Source organism: Lygodium microphyllum, chromosome 19 (assembly GCF_053477565.2).
Source record: "Lygodium microphyllum isolate KBCC chromosome 19, Lygodium_microphyllum_v1.1.10, whole genome shotgun sequence".
Taxonomy (NCBI): domain Eukaryota; kingdom Viridiplantae; phylum Streptophyta; class Polypodiopsida; order Schizaeales; family Lygodiaceae; genus Lygodium; species Lygodium microphyllum.
The window spans coordinates 113053761-113062295 of record NC_141153.1 but is presented as its reverse complement, the minus strand read 5'-3'; the positions used below and the strand labels follow the sequence as shown (position 1 = coordinate 113062295).

Sequence of the window (8535 nt, the reverse complement as noted above, 5' to 3'; positions counted from 1 at the left end):
TTGGTGACTTGGCTTACCGATTAGAGCTTCTCCCTACCACCAAGTTTCACAATGTGTTTCATGCCAGCCAGCTGAAGCCGTTCATTGACCTCAATGGACTATGTGGAAGAACTTCCCCCCATAGACGGAGGTCTCATTCAGTATATCTCTGAGGCAATCATTGGACAGCAAGAGAAACAATTAAGATCTCAATCCATCAAGGAGTACCTCATCAAATAGCAAGGCCTATCCCTGGAAGAAGCCTCTCAGTGCCCAGTCATTATTGTCAATGAATTTTTTCACCTCCAAGATGCCCAACGGGCTAAAGACTAGCAAGTTATGCCCGCTTTTGATCACACCTTGCCTATAGACTGCACACTGTTTTAGAACAGTTTTGTACTTGCCCAAATCTTAGCAATGTGCTTTCTACATGGGTTGAAAGTACACGTCATAAGCTCCGTTTCGACATGTGGCATGCCCCATTTGGAGCAGCCTGTCAAAAGTTATGACAATTTTACCTCAGCAGGCCTGTCATGGACAGCATGCTGTCCCTAGTCTTTACCCACCCATTTTCATTGTAATGTGGCTCAAAATAGTACTCTGCACCCCACTCCTCCAGCCCATCTATCACTTTCCTCTAGTTGTCTTTGTTTTTGAGGGTAAAAACTTTTAGGGTGGGGATGGATTGTAACGAGTGGGATACATAGGAGTTAGGGGTTAGACACCTAATCACACTGACTCTTCAGCTTCCATGGCTTCCTTCTCCCTTCTCCCCTCTTTTCTGTCTTTCTCTCTCCTCTTCTAGTCTTTCTTTCTTTTCTTCCTTCTCTCTTTCTCTCTCTTCAGCTTATTCTCCTCTCTCCTCTCATCTTCATTCATTACATTCTCTGAGATGCCTGGAGCTGATGCAACTTGAAGGTGTAATTGCAAATATAGTTGCTTTTGTTTTTGGCTTGAAAGCTTGCTACATTACTGAGGACATAGACAAAGGATACGAATTCATTGCGAGATTGTCAGGCAAGGGTTTGAGAAGGATCTTATTGTAGGGAATTCTTTAGTGGACATGTATATCAAATGTAGACTCTTATTAGATGTAGAAGTGACGTTTACATTTATGGAACTCTCAACTGCAATGTGGTTTCATGGAACAAGCTGATGACAGGTTTTGCTGATCAAGGATACAACATCAAAGTGCTGGATTGCTCGGAAAAGATGAAGTTGAATGGCATTTTTCCAAATAATGTGACATATGTATGCATTCTTAGAGCTTGTGGAAGCATGGATGATATAACCTGTGGCCAAGAAATACGTATAGAGATTGTAAAAGATGGATATGAAGAAAATCCTTTTATTGGAAACACTTTGGTGGATATATATGGAAACTGTGGTTCATTCATAGAAGCACATGACTTGTTTGAGAAGATGCCAAATCGGGATATTGTTGCATGGAATGCATTAATTACAGCATATGCTGAGCATGGGCTTTGTGAGCAAGCATTCGAATTCTTAGAACAGATGTAACATGAGGGCTTTTGTACGGATGCTGTTACACTTGCAGCCGGCTTAAAAGCTTGTAGCAAGCCTGAAGCGTTAGAAATGGGAAAGAAGCTACATGCAGAGATGATTTTGAAAGTCAGAAGGAGCTTTTTGTATTGGAAGTACGTTGGTAGAGATGTATGTGAATTGTGGCTCACTTGGAGAAGCAGAAGTGGTGCCGAATGGGCTTTTAGTCGAGAATATAGTCTCCTGGAATGCTCTATTAGCTGGTTTTGTTGAGGAGGGACTCGGTGAGAAAGCTTTGAAGTGTTTGGAGCTGATGTAACTTGACAGTCTTCTGCCTGATACGGCTTCCTTTGTTTTTTCTTTACAAGCCTGTGGAAGCTTAGTTTTCATAGGCAAAGGCAGACAGTCACACACTGAAATTGTTAAAAAAGGGCTTGAGATGGATTTGTCAAAAGACGCGGGATCTAGAGCATGGTAGTGGCTATGGTGGATCGAAGAAGAAGATTAAGCTCATGATGACATAGACAAGACTTGACCTGTTACACAAGTAAATTAGGTTCCAAGATTGACACTTCGACTCATAAACACAATCTTGTGTATAAGATTGACAATGACCAATACACTAATTGAAATGGGAAAGCATCATGATATTGCAATCATCATAGCTTTAAGTGGTAGTTAAGTACAATGCTTTATAGTTGTTGGATGGGTAGCAGTTTCCCTTTCTGTGCATATGGGATTCAGTCTGCTTGCATGTCCTAAGCCTAGAACTGCCTCATACAAAGAGGCTACAATAGGTGTGATTGCAAATATCTCAACATCCCTTCTCAATCACAACAAAAAAGTACAAAGTGTGTAGAGGCTTTAGTGAAAGCAACACTTGCAAAGTGTGGGCACACCATACACATGGCAAAACACCTAAGGCTGTTGCAGAAAAGGCTAAGTGTGGGTACCACAAACATGATGGACATCCAGAGGTTGTAACAGGGGCCTCACAAAGTGTACAGAGGGTATAGTACAAGGCTACATGAGGAGTTTATAAGCTTATGTCAGAAGCATTAGGGCTAGGCATTACAAGGCTAAAAAAGTCTAGTAAAAAATTGGGTCAAGGACTGGTAGGCCCTTGCAGTTTTCAACATTTCTTTTCGCATAGATCTTCAATTTATTGTAGGTCTTCTTGTCAGTGTAGTCCAGCTTGCTCTTATTGATCTTGTACTTGTTCTTCTCTTTGCTTGCAGCTTCAGTGTCCACCGCTTTGATCTTTTGGTCCTCTTCTTCTAGGTCCTCCTGGTCTTCTTATTCATTGACTTTGCTTGTATTAGTTGCATTAGTCTTCATGTCCATGTCCCCCTCAAGCAAAGGTATCATCTTTGAGGCAGCCGAAATGACTTCAAACTCTTGCACTTTCGTCAAGGTAGGAGGCATTTCTTTAAATAGTGATAGCACTTGAATGCTCACAACTCCATCATTCCCTGCAAGTAAGACAAGCACATCTTCTATGTGCTTGAAATGAGACATACTCTTAGTTGGAAGTAGCCATATAAAAATTTTCTTATTTGACATTCCCATGATAGGATATCAGCTCCAAATGACTAGCAAAGTGTTGATCTTGAATGTGCTAAAGAGCACAAGTGCCAAGAAGCACTAACTTAGTATCAAGCTATACTATTTTGATGAGCTATACTAATTTGATGAGCTTGGTGTTGATGCTGATCCTCTTGTTGAGTTGGCTCTTTGCTTGGCTTAAGCAGGTTGATTTCTTTCTTCCCTTGCTGATTTGAATGGGACAGTGAAATAGATCAGAGTGACAGTGGATGTTTTGAGTCTCAAGGAATGAGCAAATGAGGTGGAAGAAGAACTTGATGTAAAGATGAAACTTTTGAGAAGTTGGCTATGGCTGCCAACTCTAGGGTTTTTGGTTTTTTCTTAATTGCAGCAGATAGAGTGAAGCATTTGAGCTCAAATTCGTCAGGAGGAAGCTCACGTAGTAGGCTTCAAATGCCCTATAGGTGCAGGGTAAATTGCAGCACACAGGCATAGATCTAGCCATACGACTGTCAACAGGCGCACTTCAGATGGCGACAGGAAATCCATGCAATGCTGGGATCAGTGACGAGTAATGTCGGGCTGTGATGGGCCAAGGAGGAGCGCCTTGCCCTGGGAGAGATATCCCTAGAAGAGAGCTTCAAGTGTTATGGCCTAGATGAGGAGATCAAGAAGCTCCATCAGAGGTATGTGTTGTTTGGCTATGGCAAACTCAAGGTTAGGATGAAGATGAAGTTGAAAATGAAGGCCTGAGTTGGATGTGAGCTGGGCAGAGATGATCAGAAGTGAGAAGAGATCGAAGAGGCAGTGCCATGCTCAGCTGAGCTCTGATACTCTGCCCAAAGACGCGGGATCTAGAGCATGGCAGTGGCTATGGTGGATCCAAGAGGAAGATTAAGCTCATGATGACATAGACGAGACTTGACTTGTTACACAAGTGAATTAGGTTCCAAGATTGAGACTTAGACTCATAAACACAATCTTGTGTATAAGACTGACAATGACCAAGACACCAACTGAAATGGGAAAGCATCATGATATTACAATCATCATATCTTTAAGTGGTAGTCAAGTACAATGCTTTATAGTTGTTGGATGGGTAGCTGTTTCCCTTTCTGTGCATATGGGATTCAGCCTGCCTGCATGTCCTAAGCCCAGAACTGCCTCATACAAAGAGGCTATAGTAGGTGTGATTGCAAATATATCAACAGGATCCCTATGTTGGAACTGCCTTGTTGGACATGTACATGAAATGTGGTTCATGTGCTGAAGCACAGGAAATTTTTGACAACTTTCCAGTTCACAATGAAGTTACACGGACTAGACTAATCTCAGGGAACGTTGAACATAGCCTCAATGAGCAAGCACTGAGTTGCCTGCAACAAATGTGACTGGATGGTGTGTCACCAAATGCTGTAGACTGTCACCTATGTCTGCAGCCTGAAAGCATGTGGTAACATGGGCTTGTTGAACATGGGCCAAAAACTGCACGCTGAGATTGTAATTGAGGGCTGGTAGCAGGATTCTTTTCTGGGAAATGCTTTGATAGATATGTATGGTAAATGTGGCTTGGTTACAGAAGCAAAAGATGTGTTTGAGGAGCTTTCAGTTCAAGATGTGGTTCCTTAGACTTCATTAATTGCAGGGTATACTTGCCACGGGGAGACAGCTTTTTTTTCTGTTTGACCAAATGCAAGAAAAAAGCTTACAGCCAGACAGCATAACCCTTCTTAGCATCCTAACAGCATGCAGCCATACAGGTCTTGTGGAGAAGGGTCAAAAGCACTTAGAGGAAGTTATTCGACAGTATGATATCACTCTCACTGTTGAGCACAAAAACCCACCTTTTTGGTCATGCAGGACAGCTTGATGCAGCAATGATGATGTTAGAGAGATCATTCTCTCAACACGATTGTGTTGCATGGAACATTTTGCGAAGTTGTCAAAAGTGGGAAAACATAGAGATTGGTGCCTTTAGGTGTGGGACATCATTTGGACAACATCCTTCTGCATTTATATTGATGTCAAACATCCATGCAAATGCTCATATGTAGGACCTGGGAGTCAGTATCGTGTGGCGGCATCGAGGATACTTACTGATCGTAATAGCAGTCTTTAACACTTAAAAGGAGGCATGCAATCGTGATAAAAACTGCAGAACATCCATGCAAATGCTCATTCGGGAAGAGATCTGTGAGACAGTACTGTTCACAGTGACTTTGAGAATACTAAATGATTATGGTAGCATTCTTTACACTTGAAAGGGGGATGCAAGAGTGATGAAACAGTGCAGGTAGCTACTTTTCAAGTAACTGTGGACTTGATGGATAGATGAAAGTGCAACCTCAAAAGGGTTCTGGCACATCAGGTGTTAAGACTAGATTATGCCTGAGGATTGCTTCAAGGTAACAGCTGTAGCAGCAGTTTCTTGGATGCTTTCAATAAAGCTGACTGCTGAGAGTGGTGGGGAGTCAAATATATGACATGTTTAGGTTTAACCAGCAATGCAAGGACATTGCACCTAAAGTTTGGAATGGCTAGATGTTGGAGGTTTTCGAGTGGGCATCATTCACTGATGAAGATTTCAATTGTTGGCAATGTTTTTGGGTGTTTCATGACTATAGATGGAGAGATGTGAGCTCCACTTCTGGCAGGCAACAGTCGGAAAACAGATATTTTGCTTTTGTATTTGCTGTGAGTTGCATCTAGATGCTGAATTGGTCTTCTTTGGAAGTGAGCGGTCAGGCATAGTACTGGTTTTTATATCTTAGATGGACATCATATCCTTGGTGATGGGTTTTCCCTGGAGGGCTTGGTGCCTTGATTGTGAGTATGATACCCTTGAAAGGAGGGAGAAGATGGAGTTCAGTCTGTTTTGCAACCTGCTGAGATGGATTGTTAATTTTTTTTGGTGACTTAAATAATGCAGAGGTGACAGATGAGCAGGCTTCAGACTTCTGCAACTGTCAGTTGAGCAGGGCAGGGGGCGCCTTTCTTTGGTTCTAATAGAACAGTGGTGTAATGTAGTGCATTCCTGTGTGGGTCTTCTGGATCTTGCTGGTATGTTATTACTATCTAAAGTGGGTGATTTGATTCCTTACATGAGGAGTAGTGGTATGATAGTCACTTGAACTGCTGGATTTGTCTACTTTGGGTGGCACCTGCTCCGGTTGATACAATTGCCGAGTCAGTTTCTCTGCTTTGTTGCACAGTAGAGAAGTGCAGACGCAGTTCAGCTGTGTCAATAGCACCTTCATTGGAATAGTTTGATGTGTCCTGGTTGAAGGCATGCTTCTGCTGCATCACTTATCGAGATGAGAACTCTTTATGTCCACACTGCCTCCATCATGTGCGCATGTGCCTTTCTGATGCATTTTTTGTGTTTCTTTGCAGATTGTCTCCTTGCATGGGTTCGGTTTTCACAGATACTTGGTCCACATTACCATGGTGAAAATGCAGCCGCAATTCCTCAAGAGCAATTTTGGTAAAAGTTGGGTTTACTTTGCATGTGCCATGAATCTGTATGGGATTGTGATGATTTTTGTTTTTCCATGTAAATTTTATTCCATGACTCTGCTTGTTTGAATTTTGACAGGTTTTTGGTTAGAGATTGTAAGTTCACATCTCCACCATCATATGTCTGTTGTCCCCTCATCCACTACCAACTCACTTCTGCAACTTTGACCCAGGTAATTTTTCATTTACCCATGCAGCATGGGTGCATGTTTTTGCTATTGATGCTTCTTTCTTCCATTAATGATGTTCCCTTGCATGTATTCAACACGCCAGTGTGTGTGCATGTTTGCTTTTGCATATGCTGAAAGTGTTGTGCTACATGGCTAGAATCAGAATTTGTTTACCATTTTCATCATGTATTTGTCTCTTGTATTTGAATTTAGGATTGAGTTCTAGGTGATGAATAATAATCATAACTTGATTGAAAATTGTGAAGTGAGACATTAACTGCATGATTCAATTAATATTGCTTTATCAGATTCTCTTCATGTGCATATTTATTGATTTTTAAATGTTTGGTGCTTTTCTTAGGGTGGAAACTTTAATCTATAGGGTAGTATACATAAACTTACAGCACACGCACTATTTGATTCAGCAAAGAAAATAAATGACACTAGAGTGCTCTTTGCATAGTAGATGACACCAGATTGATCCTCAAGGTGAGTGCCTTTTACGGTGTTTTTTAAATATTGAAGATGAGCCTTTACACGAACCATGTGTGACCCGCTTGTGTGATCAATGCAGTTGTCATAGATCAACACTCTTTTGCTAATGATTCCTCGCGTGCCTTCTCTCCAACTGCTATGTCCTCAGTTGCTCTTACTAATCTTGATGAGTTAGCTTTGAATTTATCTCAATTACACACTCAAACTAGTGTATTTTCAAGCATACAAAGTTGCAATCACTCCAACGTTGACTAACATGGCATTGAGAAATCCATCCATGGTCTCTTATTGCTGCCACAGTGCAATCAATTAAGAATTTATGCAAATCTTAGTCCTAGACCATTTTGATTTGTCAAATGAGGCATCAGCCTTGATTGTCTAACAACCTTGGAGCTTTGCTCTAGCCAATACTCCTTCAATGCATTGTCAAATGGAAGTACTTTAGACTTGTAAACATGTTGTTCATAAACCCTAATCTCTTGCATGCATCTGCCCTTAGATTGGATGTTGAATTTAATGCTTTCAATAGTAAGAAAATCAAACTTGCATGTTTGAATACATTTTCTTGATGTGTGCCCTGAATATTCATTGATTTGGCAACCCAAAACAAGGGAAAAATTAGGGATTTTGATTAGAATGCCTTCAACAAGCAATTCCAAATCCAAAATGTTTGATTTTTGTAAATCCTAACCTCCAATTTGCTCTAAATAACAAATCCTAATTCTGAGGTGAATTTGCTAAGACTCTTTCATCCACTTAGCATCCAATGGTGCATAGTTATTAAACTTCACTAGATAATGACGGGAAACTTTACCTTTAATGTTGTAATTTGTAGCCTTTTCCTTAGGCATCAAAAGACCATAACCTAGTGGTTGCAAATATGGAGGCACAAGAGGTACCACTCTTGCATTTGCATCAGCCACGCCTATACTTAGTTATTAGGATCAACTCTTAAACTTTGCATTTCATACTATCCTCTAGGGCCTTCCACATGTCCATATAAGAATGATTGCAACTGTGGTTGTATGCCAATACTTTTATACATGCCATATTGCATTTCTAGTTGCGTGTTATAAAAACATTACCATTTAATTGTTGCAAATCAAGCTATAAGTCAACAACATAAGTTCTTTCGAATGGAATATTGAAAATGGGCTTCCAAGTAGAATCTTCTTTATTGTGTGTCGATGCAACACTTGTCATCCTTTACTAGTTCTTCTTTCTGTCCTTTCTTTCCACCCTATTTGCCAAGAAATATAGGCATGGATGCTTTGCATTTGCACCATTGGACATTTCACACATACATTTTTAAGTTTTTAAGTCTCTT

The 8535-nt window shown here is 40.8% G+C and overlaps 1 long non-coding RNA gene across 3 annotated transcripts; it reads left to right on the top strand.

The window, feature by feature from the left end:
* The first annotated feature begins 673 nt into the window (after nt 1–673).
* LOC148020278 (uncharacterized) lies at nt 674–7780 on the top strand. 3 transcript variants are annotated; one of them, XR_015694950.1, is made up of 5 exons: nt 674–6087; nt 6421–6511; nt 6623–6716; nt 7139–7202; nt 7288–7780. It is a non-coding gene; the product is annotated as an uncharacterized LOC148020278 (long non-coding RNA). The 3 variants fall into 3 exon arrangements; XR_015694949.1 differs by having other exon boundaries at nt 674–6511; XR_015694948.1 differs by having other exon boundaries at nt 674–6511; nt 7075–7202.
* The last annotated feature ends 755 nt before the right edge of the window (nt 7781–8535 follow it).